General features: G+C 38.0%; 1 protein-coding gene, 1 long non-coding RNA gene and 1 other non-coding gene across 20 annotated transcripts in view; all 3 read left to right on the top strand.

The window, feature by feature from the left end:
* Positions 1-17,365, top strand: part of FHIT (fragile histidine triad diadenosine triphosphatase) — a 1,383,460-nt gene that overhangs the window by 681,843 nt on the left and 684,252 nt on the right. The window lies entirely within an intron of this gene.
* The window catches only part of LOC144289828 (uncharacterized), a 266,351-nt gene that overhangs the window by 59,576 nt on the left and 189,410 nt on the right, over positions 1-17,365 (top strand). The gene's annotated exons all lie outside the window — the stretch shown is intronic.
* LOC144291324 (small nucleolar RNA SNORA55) lies at positions 10,655-10,784 on the top strand. Its single transcript, XR_013358624.1, has one exon. It is a non-coding gene; the product is annotated as a small nucleolar RNA SNORA55 (small nucleolar RNA).

Genomic DNA, 17,365 nt, shown 5'->3' on the forward strand with positions numbered 1-17,365 from the left:
TCCAGGGCATCCGATCAAATGTGAATTAATTGAGTCTGGTGGCCCTTTATATGCCAACTCTTTCTGTTAGTCTAGCTTACTGGCACAGTCTTCATGCACATGGACTGGACCTCTTTTGGATTCATTGACTAGTTAAATTAATTGGTTTATTACATGAGCCCAACCACTGCTGGACTCAGTTTACCCAGTTGTTTTGTTTGTTTGTTTTTTAGTTTACCCAGTTGTTAGTGGTATTTAAGCTGCATTTGGTAAGCAGATTTGTTTAATGGATTTTGTTCCTTTAAAATAGAATGATTATTCTTTTCCTCTTTATGAATTTCCTTTTTCTGATGCCAGCCCATTTTTCCCTATTGACAAACATTTATCAAAATGTATTTACCAAAATACATTTTCCTCCAGTTGAGCATGTGGCTGTTACAAGCCAAACAGAGCAGTCATTTGCAGGTTTCCTCCTTTGCAGAAGCTAATGATTTTAGTTATTTCTATTAGGTTGCATAATCTTGAGAGGAGGGCATGTGGTATAAGATATTGCTTCCATATTAGCTAAAGGACTCTTTTTACGAATCATGATAATATCTGTAAAAGTTACTAGTAATGGAGCAACATATTGAATGCCTACTCTGTGCCTAGCACTACACTTAACAAAATGTTACCTCATTTTAATGAGTGCTTACAGCAATGTAGGTAAGTTGCTTTCCTCCTATTTCATGAGGAAGACTAGACTGTCACCTTGGAAAGGTCCATAAGAAGATGGCAGGTCTGAAGCTCAATAATGGAGGAAATGAGTCCTCAGAGTCTAGTAGGACGTGTGGCCCTTGCTGTCTAAGACCTTGACCTAAGATGAAGTTCAGTCTTTGGTGAAAGAAAGAATCCAGTCTTGTCTCCATGAAAACCCAAACTGAGTAGGATCCTTCATGAATTCTAATTTAACATCGGCCTGCAGTGGCTGAGTCCTTTATCTTCCTTTTCCTGCTCCTACCTATCCTCTCCCGCCCATACCTTACTTCCACCTGACCTTTATTTGCATTTGGAATGTAAGTATTGGTTTAAGAAAGAAAAGAAAATATATTCTCAAGGTACAGCTGTAATATAGTGGATATGGAAATTCACTTGAAAGTTGGGTTCAAATCATAGCTCTAATATGCTTGTGCAAATGAAACTTGGGCGAGAGTTTGAACCTCTCTGTGCCTTAGTTTCCTTTAAAACTCTGAGTAAAGGTGTCCATCGAAAGATGAATGGATAAAGAAGATGTGATTTATGTATACAATGGAATATTACTCAGCCATTAGAAACGACGAATACCCACCATTTGCTTCAATGTGGATGGAACTGGAGGGTATTATGCTGAGTGAAATAAGTCAATCGGAGAAGGACAAACATTATATGGTCTCATTCATTTGGGGAATATAAATAATAGTGAAAGGGAGTAGAGGGGAAGGGAGAAGAAATGGGTAGGAAATATCAGAAAGGGAGACAGAACATGGAAGACTCCTTTTTTTTTTTTTTTTTAATTTTTATTTATTTATGATAGTCACAGAGAGAGAGAGAGAGAGGCAGAGACACAGGCAGAGGGAGAAGCAGGCATGCACCGGGAGCCTGATGTGGGATTCGATCCTGGGTCTCCAGGATCGCGCCCTGGGCCAAAGGCAGGCGCCAAACCGCTGCGCCACCCAGGGATCCCAGAACATGGAAGACTCCTAACTCTGGGAAACAAACTAGGGGTGGTGGAAGGGGAGGAGGGCGGGGGTGTCTGGGTGGTGGGCACTGAGGGGGGCACTTGACGGAATGAGCACTGGGTGTTGTTCTGTATGTTGGCAAATTGAACACCAATAAAAAATGAATTTATTATTTAAAAAAAGAAAAAAATTAAAACTCTGAGTAATAGTAGCATCACCCTAGAAAACAATGAAAGGTGAGATCATGCATGTTATAAGCTTAGCCCCATGACTAGTACCTAGGAAGGGCCCAAGATGTGTATAAGAAATGGTGGCCTTTTTTTTCTTTTTCAAAGATAGATATGGGACTTAAACAATTAAATTAGGTTAAAAAAATAATGACTTTTGGTGCTGTGGGATTTGTGAGCTCAAGGACCTGGGTTACAGGAACAACAAACATGAGCCTGCTTATTTAATAGAATGTGCCCTCAGTGAGGGGCTGATCTGCTTTCAGCTTGAGGAGTGCTTCAGAATTTTAATTATTTGGAGGAGCTTCCCAGGGTAATAGAAGTTGCTTTATGGTTGCTTTCTCTCCATGTCAAACTGAAGAGATAATTGTAACAAATGAGCATTCACATGCCAAGATGTGATGCAGCAAATGAATTTATGGATGCTGATGATAATGATCATCAGCATAGCTAGGGTTCTGATTTGATCAGTAGCTGACGACTGCTTTCTTAAGATGAAATAGTCGTTTAAATGAACACGACATCTTCTCTTGAACAACACTATTATTTATTTATTTATTTATTTACTTATTTATTTATTTTCTCCTGGATATCGAAGACTCGTTACTAGTCTTGGCATGCTCTTCTCTGTAGTGTGTCTGTTCATACTGAACTACTCTAGGGAGATTTATTGCTCTTCCTGGTGTTCTTATTAGCATCCTTTACATAGCTCTTCATGACACTTGTTATAATGCAAAATGTAATAATAATGTAATTAACATCCTTATGGCAGCTAATATTCATTGAGCATATACTATGTGCCCTGGAATTATATTAAGAGCATTGCATCCTCTCATTTAATCCTCATAAATCTGTGAGGCAGGAGCAGGAATTTTCATTGCTTCTGTTTTTCAGATGGGGAAGAGGTTAAATTAGAGATCTTGACTAATGTACCTAGTCACATCTAGGATTTAAACCAGGTCTGACTGTGTGATCTGAGTGCATAGATACCACTGGCCCAAAGCTGCCTCTCTGTTGCACAGTTCCCTGCTTGTTTCCAGTCTCCTTGTTTGCCAGTAAGATCCCCTGGCCTCCTGCATTGTCTCATATCCTAGCCTGGTACTTGGCATGAAGGAGGCATTCAGGCAGTAGAAAGAATGAATGGGTTCAGCCACTCTGCATGGCAGATACTGACAAAATGCTACCTAGCCTCTAGAGCTTAAAATCAAAGTGAAAGAATTTTAATAGCATCATTTTAAGGTACCAGCCACTCCTCTATGTCCATAGAAAATCGAATATAGTAGAAGAATTGCAAAGTTAGGTTAGAAGCATTCAGATATGGAAGTTCTACAGGGCACTTGATTTTTAAGAAAACTCTGCTGGGGCATATAATAATTAAACTGTTCATGACAGCATATAATTCTATCATTATGCACATAACTGTTACTATCATTTAGATCATAAGAGAGAAAAGTGTCAAAGTCTTTCTCGTGGCATTTAATTTTGTCTTAGCTTTTCCTAAAGGAAGCATTCAGTTTATACTTTGAACTTGTAAACTTTTGACACATCTTTACATTTATTGTTGTGAATCACTCATGAAAACTATAGAAATGACTCACTGTCCCTTTTTCATAATTTGGATCAGATCCTTTTGTGAAGTTTCCATCTGTCTTTCACTAAGGCCCCCTCTATGTGCATATTTTGAATGTACCTTGTTTTTTTTAAACCTTCTGTCTTATTTAGAGTTAATACTATTAGTAATATAGCCTGTAAGAATAGCAACTCAATTTATTCAAGACTATTTTAATTAAAAATATGTGCTAACTCTTCAGGGACCAGGTGGAAATTTACACTTCTCTGAAGACAGGGGTTGCTGAACAAATTAATAATATAAACAAGATTTTGGAGGGAATATTTAATCGACTCAAGAGAAAAAACTTTGCAAGCAAGTTCCAGCACTATTAAAAAAAAATCTTTTCCCCAGCAGTCTAGAGCTGTCCATTAACATTCAGAAGATGGATGTGTTAATTCCTAATCATTGTTTTGAATTCGTTAAACTGGTCACATTAAATACTTTTATTTGGCCACATTCTATTGGTCTCATACAAATTTGAATGTCCTTGACTCTAACCGTTCTACATGTTGAATCCTTCCTTAATCATCACTGTTTACCACTTCCCACCAACTTTGTTATCCTAGGCATGCAATGAAGCCTTTTTGCATCTCACTTTTGCATCAGTCAGTGGAGCCTTGGAGAGTTTTCCAAGATTTAAATGGGATCAAGTGTATGCTTCATTTGTTGCAATACTCAGAAAATAGGTTGCTAATTCATAGTCCAAATTAGGGCAGTTTTGTTATCAAGTGGAGCTGCCTCCACTGTAAACTTTCCTGCCTTGGAGTTGCAGCATCATTTCACTTATGCAGAACCTAAAATGACAAGTGGTTAGAATATTCCACCCTCCCTCCCCCATTTACACAAGAAGTTCTACAGAAGTGTAGAAATGAAATGTGATATATTTAATGATATTCCTCCGAGCAAAATAAACTTGTAGAAAATCTCAAGTCTTGTAACATTAATTGGATTTACCCCACTGAATTGTGCCTGGGATTTGTGATTCCTGAACCTGCTGAAATTTGGAACTAGGTGGTTCCTGAATCCCATGTGGGCCTGAAGTCTATGTCTTTAAGTCCCTGTCATATTTAGGACCTTGTTCTTTTGTCAAAGCCGTGATCTTCTCTCTTCTCACATTGCTAGAATTGGTCAAACATTTTGGCCTTGTGAAATGCCTCGTGCTACCTGTGTCGTTTGCTAAGTTGAAAGTGTTTCCCGATTGTGGTGAGTCCAGCTGGCTTCCTTACTTAATATTATTTTCCTTGCCATGCAAATACAAAATTTGAAATATTTTTCAGTTGTACTAATTTATCTTCAGGCAAACTGAGATTGTTCATAGATTCTCATTTCCTTTCTTGGAGCCTTTGCACCAGCATTATCAATTGATATTGATTATCCTTTGTGAAATTTTTTGTTTTCCATTTATATGTTTTCTGAAAAAGAGCATGGAGCAAGTATGTGTGATATGGTCTCATTTATTTCCTGGTATATTTTTCTGGAAAACTCTTAACAGCTAACTATGTCAAAGACAAGATGTATCAGACAATTAAGGACATGATTTTATCCAGGCTCTTACAATAGGGGGAATGCTTACTAATGAGGAATGTCTCAAAGAAAGAGGAGAAGAATTGAAGTTGGTTGTTTGTACAAAGATGACTAATGTAGCTTTGTTTGTAGTTGTGAAAAATTGGAAGCATCCTAAATGTCTGGCAATAGAGGAATTATATCAGGGATCCCTGGGTGGCGCAGCGGTTTGGCGCCTGCCTTTGGCCCGGGGCGCGGTCCTGGAGACCCGGGATCAAATCCCACATCGGGCTCCCGGTGCATGGAGCCTGCTTCTCCCTCTGCCTGTGTCTCTGCCTCTCTCTCTCTCTCTCTCTCTGTGACTATCATAAATAAATAAAAATTAAAAAAAAATTAAAAAAGGAATTATATCAATTATGGCTTTTACAATGGCATGTTTCCTATGCAACTGTCATAAAAAATGAGGTAAAACTTTGGAGGTTTTATGAAACAAGGGTGTTATGAAGAAGGGTGGATCTGGGGTCTCAGAATATCCAAGGGCAGATCGGTCCTTGGACTTGGGGGTGTTTCCCAAAAAACAAAAGGGTAAGAACCTCTTGACCTTGGCTATTTCCTGAGACCACAGAGTTTAGATTAAATTCAACATTGTCAGATAGATAAAACTTTGTGAAAAAAAAAATTTTTTTTTTGAACAGTAATGAAAGGCTATTGGGTCTTTCGTTAATTGTTCTTTTGCTAATGTTTAATTCAAAGCATTTCATTTTGAGTTCATATTGTGATTGCCTTCTTAGTTGGTTTAATGACTAGAAACTAGTTTTCAACGTAAATGTAAGAAGTATCCATTTTAACTCTAAACTATTAGAAACAGTTAATTTGAAAGTCGTTTTATTCATTTATAAATCTCATCATCATAGCCTATGTGGTCTCCTCCCCCAAATATAAGAGATTACCATGTTTCACATATTAAATACTAAATGAAAACCAACTTTTTCATTTTCTGTATTAATCTAGGTAAGGATTTGCCTGCTGTATGAAAATTTTCTTTTGAAACAAATAGTTTTACATTATAAAACCTTCTTCCATTGTAAGAAACAAGCATTTATTTTAGAATATTCTTATTAATACCCTTCCACCCACACCTCTGCTTTCTTCCCCTTCCCCTACCCTTCATTTCCATTTATCTTCTTCCTAGTTTCCAAGTATGAAGCTTTTATAGGTCTATCATTTCTGTTTTTCTTTGACCTTCTCCCATTACTATCTTATCTACTTGCATAGCTCTCTACTGATTATCTCTTTATGTATCATTGATCCTTAGCCTTTCTCCAAGCCAGTGCATTAAGAAGTGGAACTGATGATTCCCACCATCACAGTGGATCCTATACTAGCGATTCTTCCCAGAGTTCTCTCTGAAACTTAAAGACAACTTAGAGTGGGGACAATTTTGTAAAGTGTTCTACACTGACCCCCAACCCTGTGAGGGTGCCCCACTCCTGCCAACATGAACCTCAAGTTCAACTTATCTTACTAGACTAGGTTCACTTCAGTGTTTTCAGTGGCTTTCTGCTGTCCCACAGATACTTAAACTCTTAATCAAATGTATAATATTTAACCCTTAACAAACTGTCCTTTTGACTTCCTCATTTTTTTTTTTTTTTACACAAATCTAAAGCATTTGGGGATAAGAGTTGTCTTTAAGAAGGAAGAATGAAGATCCCTTTTAATTCTTTAATTATTTTTTCTTTTTGATAACAAAAGTCAGATAATACTTATGGGGATTGAGAAAGTCACTTGTGATTTCACAGCACAGAAAGAGTGCTGTGAACATTTGAGTATACCATACCTGACTTCTCCCCCATATATTTGAACATGAAGTTGTTCTTCAGAAATGTAGCTTGATAGATGGACTAGTTTGTATCCTGACAATGGCTCTGTTTGAACCTGGCCTCTACCACTGACTCTGTATATGGACCTGACAATTAATAAAATGCTCAAAGGCTCAGATACCTAATCAGTAAATAGGGAGGATACCTTCACTGGCTTGTTATTAGGATTGAGCCAGATCCTGCATGTTGGTGTTTGTGGTTTATGGTGCCTGACACACAGCCTTTCTATATCAGATTATTTTCTGTTAATGAGTGAATTCTTCTTTGCTGCTATTTCCAGAATTCCATACTTACCCAGTGCTCATTAGGTAGGCTCTCTAGAACCTACTCCTGTAGCCAACCTGTGTCCTCCTTTTCCTCCCTGTCCCTAAGGCTGGACTGCTCTGTCCTTTCCCATCACCATAGTAACTGGGCATCTCCTCACAGGCTCACTTCCTCTAGAGTGTGGCTTAGTGGACTTCTGTCTTCTACCTTGATAATCATCTAGCTATTGGCATCCAGTTAATGAGTACAGCTTAGCCCTTGGTGCTGTGTGTAAGCATATATGTATATGTCACATGATCTGTCTGAATAGTTTTTCAGAGGGCTTTCAAAGGTACCACCTTTACCAGAATATCATGAGGCAGGTTAGCATCTTTTATTAAGGAGGAAACTGACCCACATGGTGTAACTTGTTCATGGTTGCACAGCTATGAGACAGAAAAGCCAGGAACAGGATATTGGCCTGCAGGTTGGGATACCAGTTTTCCTTCCTCCATGCTCATAAACCCTCATTGAAATGCATATTTGCAATGTGGAGTTTCTAGGCCATCGGAACAGGTTTGTGCTTCCTCAGAGATATGTGGTCTAAACACTATGTGCAGTTTCCAACAACATCAAGGGAGGCAAACTCCATGTGCCAGATAGGATATTTTCTAATTCCATATAGAGTGACTGATCTTTACGCAGTCCTAGTAACTTGTGAAAGGGGATAGACCCTGTGCTTCGTTTTCCAAATCTGCTAAATTACTTATTACTTGGCAGCAAAAACTAGTTGGAATGAAGGCTTCTTAGCCCTTACAGCAATTTACATTGCCCATGTGGAATATCCCTTTAGAATGAACTTCCTGGCAAGACTTAGTAAACACATTTCAACTAGATATAAAGATTTCATAAGCCATGTTCTTAGCAAAATGTGTTAGGGAAGAATCACAGCTCCCAAGATGTCATTAATTTTATATTTAGCTCAGAATTTAAGGACAGCTAGGAAAGGCACATGTCCGTAATCCATACTCACATTATTAAAGTATAGGGAATTCGTAGTGAGACATTACTGTGATCAGTGGCGTCCAGGAGGCCTGTAAAGGGATGTGGTTAAGGGCTTGTGTTATGGCATCTTGAGACTTAATTTCAGGTTGACTCTCTCTCTACCACTTACTACTTTGAGTAAATTACTAAACCGCTCTGTGCTTCATTTGTCTCATCTATCAAAATGAGGATTATGAGAGTATTTACCTTGAAGAGTTGCCATGAAGATGAACAGATTTCGTATAATATCCTTGGCACAGTGCCTGCTATATACTGATAATGCTATTTTTTTTTTTTTTTTGCCAATGGTTGATACCTTCTGATACTGTACACCATAGTAGACATGTTTTAAATTTACTTTTTGTTTGTTTATAGGACTAAGGTTCTATTTATTTGTCTATCAGTCTTACAAACTAGATAATTGTGAAAAGCAGTTAGTTTAGAATATGTGCCATGTCTTGATATCTTTCCATATCCCCATCACTTGGATGCCTGGGTATTCTCTCTTGATTATTATATAGGCGAGTTACAGAAGAGACAAGAGCTCTTTCAGCAGGGGCCTGCCATGTGATCAGTTACAGTCCTAGAGGAACTGAAGTGGGCATTCACTGTGGACAGTCTTCTACTGAACCACTGCCACATTCTCCAGCTACCTATGTGATGGAGAGCTCCATATCTATTAGGTTATGTCCTAACAGGGCAGTAATCTCAAAGAGAATTTGTTGCTGTACTTCTGTAGATGAATTCCCAGGAAGCCACAGTTGGAGATGGCACATGGCAATGGGAATAATTTGGCTACTTTACTGTATGTCCTATGTCCATCTTTATGGAGCGCTCTGCATTAGAAAGACTTACGTCAGATAGTGTTTCCATTTAAATCCCTCTTTGTGTCAAGTGGAGCCAATTACTGGTGACTACAAGAGTGACATTTGGTGAAAGCATTCTCCTCTTGTTCCCTGATAAGCATAAGGTAGGTGTCTTGTCACTTTCTTGTATTACTTATTACGTGAAACCATTCTTGTGCGTACTGTCCATCTATTGTAAAATATTTATCTGGAGTGTCTCAAGTACTCTAAAGTGTAACAAAGATTTGTGGTTATTTGCAATTTCTTTTAAGGCTGCTGACAAAATACAAAAATTGCTTGACATATCTGTCTTGAAACAGATCACTGAACCAAAAGTATTAGTTTGATATCTTGTTTGAAATTGAATATATATTAAAAAAAAGAAATTGAATATATATATAAATATATATATATTTTTTTTTTACCAAAATAATTCCTACATAGCTCATGTGGATTGTGTTTAAATATGAAGTTAACTCCTAAATTCAGAATAAATACATGATTTCCTGGGGAAGTAGTTATATTACTGTATTAAATTAATCAGGGACTGAGGCCCATGGCTGAGCTTGATGACTCCACTAAGAGGAAGCTTGTTAAGCTCCTAAGAATTTTAGATGTCGAAAACATTCCTTGTGCACAGGATTCAGTGTTGTATGGTTCATTAGGATATATTTTTCGTTGACCCTGGACATTTTTTATTAACTAGTAGAATAAGACGATCATATGATGTTGGAGTAGGAGGATTTATCTTAGTGACTCAAAAATGCTGGTTGCATTGTAGATATAATTATGCAAAGCTAAGAATCCAGAAAAGAATTGCCAGAGAAGGAATTAAAAATAAGATTTTAAATGAAAATACCCACCTTGATCCTGAAAGAAAACAAACCTATTGCAACAGGAGCAGTTGAGTAGCCTCAAGCATAGAAAACCCAAATACAACTCACTGGAGTCAGTGTGAACAAATTCGAGGTCAACTCTTTTAAACCTTGTCTGTACCACAAGGCTTTCAATCAAGGAAATAAAGTACGTGTTAGTTGTAGTCTCCAAAAAATCAATCAAGCAGTCAGTCAACCAACCAACCAGCCTACCTGGGGACTTTTGCCTCTGGCTAAATTGGGGTGGTCTATGAAAAACCAACACTTCTTTAAAAACAGTAGAGAAGCCAAATTAAACAAAATCTGAAATGTTCCTAACTTGAAGACATTAAAGAGTTGCCAAGAAAACCAAGACTCTTAGAGCATAGGGAACTATAAAGTGGTGAGCCAGCGTTCCACAACCTGCTTTTCCCTTAAGGGATCTCTCCAACTTCTGGTTTGAATGAAAGCTGAGAAATCAGGCAAAAGATTGTGCCTGGGAGCAGAGAAGGTGGGAGATTTTTTTGGCAATCTCTCAAGGCAAGAGAGAAAAACGTCAAAGTCTAGGGATGCTAAAGCAGCTGGGACTTGATGGGATGTGATCTCAGAAAGAAAGCAGGTACTAGATATTACCCTGATCTTGGGCAGTCTTGTTCATTCCTGAAGGCATTTACCTAATTTTTATGCTGTGGAGGTGTGAAGCTAGGAAGTTTAAGAGCAGATCGCAGAAAAGTTAAAGTGCTAAAACAAACAACAACAACAAAAAAACACCTGAATCTTTTCCATTTTTTGTTGCTTTGTGCGGGTGTGGGGACAGACATGCAACATTATGAGCAGTGGAATTCTAGTAGGGTTGTTTTCCTTTTGTCTTGGGGCCTGACTCCATAGGCCCCAACTTGCTTTGTGAGAAAGAGAGAGATAAAGAAAAGAAAGAAAAGAAAAAAGTAAGTAAAGGTAAATTGCTCATTGTGACAATTTCTCCCAGGGCTAAAGGTAAAACAATTGGAGTTCAGCATTCATGAAGGGCGAAGGAGACTGGTAAACACTATAGACTTTCAAACTACATCCGAGAATGTGAGCAAAAAAGGCAGAGCAAATCTTTCAAAATGTCAGCCACAGTGGAGTCCACTCAATCCCATGGTGGATAAAGGCAACCTGACCTATCCCAGGCTGCCTCCCATAGCCTAGGATGAACCTCTTCTGGAGGAAGTTACCTTCATCCAGTTTCTCTGTGATTTTTTTTTTTTTTTTTTGTACATGGTACCCGTAATTCAACGTAAAATCCAAGAAATGGGACTGGAAGGAAAAACCAAAAATGTATTTGTTTGATTAGAATTGGACGTCAGCTGATTAGGAATAGCTGATAAGGCTGGGACTCTTAGGTTCTGCATCTTCCCTGCTGCCCTGTCTTCTCTTACTCCTGGCTTCATCCAGTAAATTACCATATTTAGGCTGTAGGCATTTGGATTTGCAACCATACTTTGTAATAAGGAATTTGTCTGGTTTTATCTAGATGTTTGGTGTTCTAAACACCACCATATGGATCTGCACAGAAAGAACTTAGACATGTTCCCAGTAATCTGACTTTGGGATGATTTTCTTTGTGTAGGAAGATGAGTAGAGGGGTTGTGGGGTGAATCTTGATATAAACAGAAATGCTTGATTTTTATTATTCATTTTTGCTTTAAAGTTTGCTAGTTTTTGGTGAAGCCCCCATCTGTGACTTTATCTTTGAGTTCTGTCTTGCAAAGGGGAAAAAAAATCCTCATGAGTGCCTACAGGGGAAAAATAAGAAAAACAAGTTCAGGCAGGCTTAAATAAAATTACAATTGGCCCTGTGAGTGGCTTCCTGGGAATGTGCAGTGTGCATTTTTGACATCGACTGCTCGTGTCTCTCTCAATGACAAAGGATCAGGAATGAGATAGGCCTTTGTAACCCTGAGTCAGCTTGCTCTCTGTTCCAAGTGAAGAAGACCCATTACTTAAATTCTGTGGGTCTTCCCTCCCTCTCTCCCTCCCTCCCTCTCTTCTTTTTTTTCCTTCCTTCCTTCTTCTACAAAGGAGGATAGCCTCCCACTGTAGCATCACGGTTTCTTTGAAGACCACATGTTTCTTAAGGCTGTAGACTGAAATAATCCAAGAGCAGAATTTTAGATGCAGAGTGAGTATACAGTTTACCCCGAGTGTTTTGGAATCCCAGTGCTCTGAAGGGTATTCATAGTGTGGTCCTCAGTCCCACATTTGGCATCACGCATGAGCTTCTTAGAAATGCAAATTCATGGGCTGCACACAGACCTGGTAAATCAGAATCTCTGGAAGTGGGACTCAGGAAGTTATGTTTTAACAAGCTATCTAAATGATATTTAAGTACATTAGTATTTGACAACCACTGCTCTAGTGTATGGATGGTAATTCATATCATCAGCAGGCCGTGCAGAGCTATTTAAGCTGTGCCGGTGGGGAGGATCTTGGTGCCACATCAAGAAAACATTGCAAACATTGCCCTATCCACTTATTTGTCTTCAAATCTAATGTACTTAGGGTCTTTGGACAGTCTTTCCTTGGCCAGAAAATCATGATCTACCTTGCCTATTAGAGGGAATTTTTTTTTTTTAACTGTTGGGGAGATCTTGCCTTTTCTATAGACTTTTCCTCCTCCCACCACCAGTTCTCTTGATACTGTATAAAAGGTCTTTGTTAATTGGAAGATGAATCCAGAGCCTCAGTTAGATGATAAAGCAATCAAGTATTGAGAAGAAATCCCTTCTTTCTGAACAAAGAGCAAATCATGTGCCTTTAAGAGTGCCTTTAAGACTGGAATGAAAAATGACCTAAAATGACCAAAATCATGGCACTTGGAAAGAAGAATCAACTTTCAAAGGACAGTGGATAGATACATGGAACAGAAAGTTGAACTTTTAAAGGCATCCCTATGTGCATCATACATTTATTATTTTTTTAATTTAATACTATTATATATATATGTATTTCTCCATATGTTTCAAATATTAACTGTTAAATAAATTCTTGGTCTAAGACTTCCAGCATCCACTAGAAAATGGTTTGCTTATGTTTATTATTATTATTATTATTATTGCTTATGTTTATATAATATATATATTATATTATATTATATTATATTATATGTGGCTTTATTAAAAAAATGCATCTGTGTTGTGATCTCCATAGGTTAAGTGATTTTTTTTTTTTTTGGTGCCTATTCTGTAAGGTTATAAAAAATGAAACCATTGTTCTAGGAGAAGTTTGAGATGATAAATGGTTTTAAAGATCTTATTGTTTTCTTCGACGCACACTTTAAATGATTTGGTGAAGTGAGTAGAGACTCCTCTTGCTCCCAAGAAAACACCTTCGAGAAGAGAATCTCTATCTACTGCTTAATCATTGCTGGTCATTTTTAGTAATGCACGGGTTTGTGAATATGTGCCCTCTGTTGACACTTTATTAGCAGGCAAGTGATTTGGTCGAACTTCCTAGCAGTACAATCAAGAAGGAATCCAAACAGGGAAAAACTAATGCTCATCAGTGATTCATCAAACATTATTGAAATAGTCAGTTAGGTTCTTTATGTGTAAAATCTCCTCTTTTCCCCCCCTGCTCTTCTACTGCCGCATCAAATAAAAGCAGTGATTCCATCTGGTTCTACCTTATTGGGCTTTGAAAGAATTTTGAGAACAAAATAACAGAAACAGAAGAAATGAAGTTGTACATTTTCGAGAAAGGATGACTTCCTGGAATTGGGTATTTATGTCTAAGATGTTCATGAAATGTTGTTCTTGCTAGGCTGCAATTTATTCAAGTAATAGAATAGTATCCCAGTAAAAATACCAAAGTACCTTAAATGCAAAATATAAGGTGTATTATTATCCTACATGATTTGTACTTAATCTCACTTCCAAGTTGACCAACTAGAAAGAGATGCCAGATAGTGTTTATGTGAGAGAATTAGCTTTAGTGAAAATATCCTGAAATGAGAAATTCTAGAGATTTGTTGCCTCGTTGAGTATTGCTCAAAAAAAAAAAAAAAAAAGAAGAAATGTCCAGAGAAGAACTATAGATCTGTATAAATTTTGTTTATTTGTTCAGTTGCATTTGGAAATCCTTTGAGCTGTAAGGTTTGAACTAGGAATTTGACATAAATGAATTTGCATTCCCTGTGACTACAGGCAAGTTTTTTTATGCTTAGCTTTCTTGTGATGGGATAGCAATAGAATATTTGTTACAGGACTGCTGAGAGAATGAAATGATAATGTAGGCAATGTTCTGGGTACAGGACTTGGTACATAGTAAATGCTCTTTTATGGTCTCTTAGGATATAGTGTTATTTGGTATATGCTGAATTTAACATGTCTTAAATTTCTTATAAAAATTAGAATGGTACTTGTATAAAAGGTGGCATTTACATGTCATCTTCCAGGCAGCAGGACATTTGGGATGAAATGACAGAAATGAACCAAGCCCTCTTTCCTCCTGATTGGTAGAAGATCTGTTCTCGAGAGCTTATGGCTGAGTCGATATCGATTTCTAGTCTGGAATTTAAATAGGGATGAGAAGCAGACTCAGGGCAGTGAGATGTTCCTGGACTACTCAGAGAAGCTTAGGAACCATTTAGTTATTTAAGACAATTTTGACTGGTTAATGGACAATGCTCTCATAGGAAATGAGGCTCAAGGGGCAAGGTCAAGTCAGAACTTTCAGAACTGTGATTGTGGATGGTGGTGGGGCTGCAGGTGGAAAGCAGGAGTGAGAGTATCATAGCCAGGGATAGTGAAGAATAAAGGATCTAAAATGTGCTGGCAGACAGCGTGAATATGAACATGGCTCTAGTGCATGAAGACCGACATGTGAGTCTCCTGCTCACAAAGCAATGGGAGAAGGGGAGTGCTTTTGAATAGACCCTGTTGTCTCTGGAATAGCTATTTCTTTCGGATATATTCTTGCTGTCATACTCTTTCCATTCTAGATGACAATGTATGCCCTTCAACCCTTCCAGGAGTCTAAGAATTTTATTTTATTTTATTATTTTATTTTATTTTATTTTATTTATTTTATTTTATTATTTATTTATTTATTTTTTGAGTCTAAGAATTTTAAAGAAGAGGTTCTTGACATCCATGCATCAGGAGACACGTGTCACCTGTAGAGAAGAGAATGCCACTCGGTGTCTTATCAGGCTGCTCGGTGTGGCTCTGGTGGTTAGGAATGACAGAAAATACACCCGGGGAAATCCCTCAGACCATGGGGCTCAGGGTGGGATCCTTCTGAGCACCTGTCACCTGGCATTGGCCCTTAGGGTCCCGTATCCAAAACATAAAGAGTGGAGTTCAGAAATGGATTGTAAAAGGTCCTACTTCAAATCTTTCAGCACAGGGAAGCATCCCGACACGGCTTCCTGCAGGGTGCCAGATAGAAAGCACGAGTGAGAAAAGGAAGAATTCCTGTCTTTGGGAATTTTGGAGGAACAATTACCTAAATTAGTTCATTAGTTAGTGTATCCATAAATTGATTAAGTACTTAAGGACTTATTTTCTGCCAGGCAAAATGCTGGATGCTAGAGATCCTAAAGTTAATGAAAATAATGTGGGTCTTGTTCCTCGTGGTGCTTACAGCCAAGGATGAACACAGCCAGCTAAAACAAAAAATGGGGTCAGCATGTATCCAGTGATAAGTGGGAACAGAGGAGGTGATGCGAATAAAACTAAAGAATCAGAAAAAGGGGAGGAGATGATGCCTGTAAGCAGGTGCAGAAGAGGTGGAGTGAAGTGTAGGAGGAATAGCAAGTGCACAGGCAGGAAGGAACAGGCATTCACAGTACTTGGAGACCTTACAGAGAGAATTTGAGGGAGGAAATCTTGTGCCTAAGAGACTACAGCAGAGGACATGAGGAAATGCCATGAGGCTCTCAGAGCTAGCACAGGTAAAATTGGCTAAGAATGGACAGAATGAGGACAGTTCTGGAAGCCAAGCCCAGGACCAGAGTCCATCTTCCTCTAGCCACCTGTTGCTTGCATATAGTACTATAGAAGTCCTTTTACTCAGCTCAATTGTGACTTCTCTTTGGTCAATTGAAACATTTGGTTAAAGAAACAAAAAGTTGCTTTAAAAATAGGAAAAAAAAAATTAGAATGCTATGTAAAAATTTTGTTTTAACTCCGGATATTGGAATGTGCATCTGTTTGCCAATCCTTTGTTGAATCTGTACCTTAGTTAAATCCAGATTTGCTATTTGGAGTTTCACTTCCACTTTCTTATATAAATAATAGTCCTAATGCACTGCTTACAGTTTCCTCAAAGTGAAGCAAAAACACGGACACTTGCAAAGTAATCTAAGGCATGATTCTTTTGGAGTTTTACCATGTTTTTCCCCAATTATAAAGTTTCCCATATCTAATATAAAGCCAATTATTCTTATGAGTTGAGTTTATCATCCTAAGGAAGCAGTGGATGCAACAGTTCTCTTTTATGCATTTGTATTTCATCAATTTTATGTTACGCTTATATCATGTGAATATAATCGCAATTATGATAGGCTTGAGAATGGATATATAGATTCCTGGTTAAACAATACAGCTGAGGGGCACCTGGATGGCTCAGTGTTTGAGCGTCTGCCTTTTGCTCAGGGCGTGGTCCTGGGATTGAGTCCCACATTTGGGCTCCCCTTGAGGAATCTGCTTCTCCCTCTGCCTTTATCTTTGCCTCTCTCTATGTCTCTCATGAATAAATAAATGAAATCTTTAAAAAACAAACAAAAACCAAACAAACAAAAACATACAACTGAGCTGATGGAAGTAGATTGTATGATGTGCTGGGAAGGCGCTTACACAACAGGTGTTCTGAGCACCAAGGATAATCACTCATTCTGATTGAAAAGGAAATGGAGAGCTTGGGTTAATCCAGCCGTGTGATTAGCTGATTGTCAGTAAGAATGTTTCTATTTTCCTACTGTCTTAGTAAAAGGGAGTTGATAATCAAATGTGAACAATTTCTTTTAAATTTGAATTGTAGAGTTTCCTAAGTTAATATATAGTTAGCCTCTGTAAGTATGTTGGGTCTTTCTCAATTTTTTAAAAAAAATTCCATAATAACTGTAATACATTAGTCCACGTAGCTATTGTTGAACTTGAAATACGTATACATTTATTAATTCAAGTGATTAGTTGTGAATTTGTGTACAGGGTAGGAAATACCTTCGATTAATTTAGGCAAACACCTGTTAGTTAAATACTTGTTTGTAAAATATATTTATTTATTTATTTTTATTTATTTTTATTTTTTTTTTATTTTTTTATTTATTTATGATAGTCAGAGAGAGAGAGAGAGGCAGAGACAGGCAGAGGGAGAAGCAGGCTCCATGTACCGGGAGCCTGACGTGGGATTCGATCCCAGGTCTCCAGGATCGCGCCCTGGGCCAAAGGCAGGCGCCAAACCGCTGAGCCACCCAGGGATCCCTGTAAAATATA

This window comes from Canis aureus, chromosome 19 (assembly GCF_053574225.1).
Source record: "Canis aureus isolate CA01 chromosome 19, VMU_Caureus_v.1.0, whole genome shotgun sequence".
Lineage (NCBI taxonomy): Eukaryota > Metazoa > Chordata > Mammalia > Carnivora > Canidae > Canis > Canis aureus.